Raw genomic sequence first — 384 nt, 5'->3', positions numbered from 1 at the left:
ACATCCTATCATCATATCCACAATTTACGGATTAAGTTCATTCTTATGATCAATTATTTGAGTTTATAGTAGAATGGTACTTACTTAATATATGGGAGCATCTCTCCATAATTCATTAAAACATATTGCTCAACAGCATAAAACTCATCCTCATCTAAAAATTGAGATTTATCTAATTGACCAAAAGCTTGCCCAAGATGAGTGAAAATTGAAAGACGATCAAGAGAGTTCACGTCTCCCCCATCATCATTACATGGCACTCGATTTAATCTTGTTCGTACAATAGGTTCAAAATACCATGAGCAAAACGAGGAAATTTCCTTGATCATATAAGCCTCACATATAGATCCTTCAACAAAGGCTCGATTTTTAACTTTCTTCTTC

Source organism: Theobroma umbraticum, unplaced genomic scaffold (genome assembly GCF_002168275.2).
Source record: "Theobroma umbraticum cultivar Fairchild unplaced genomic scaffold, ASM216827v3 scaffold_95.0, whole genome shotgun sequence".
NCBI lineage: Eukaryota > Viridiplantae > Streptophyta > Magnoliopsida > Malvales > Malvaceae > Theobroma > Theobroma umbraticum.
The sequence above is the reverse complement of the archived record's forward strand: the minus strand, read 5'-3'. Positions refer to the sequence as shown.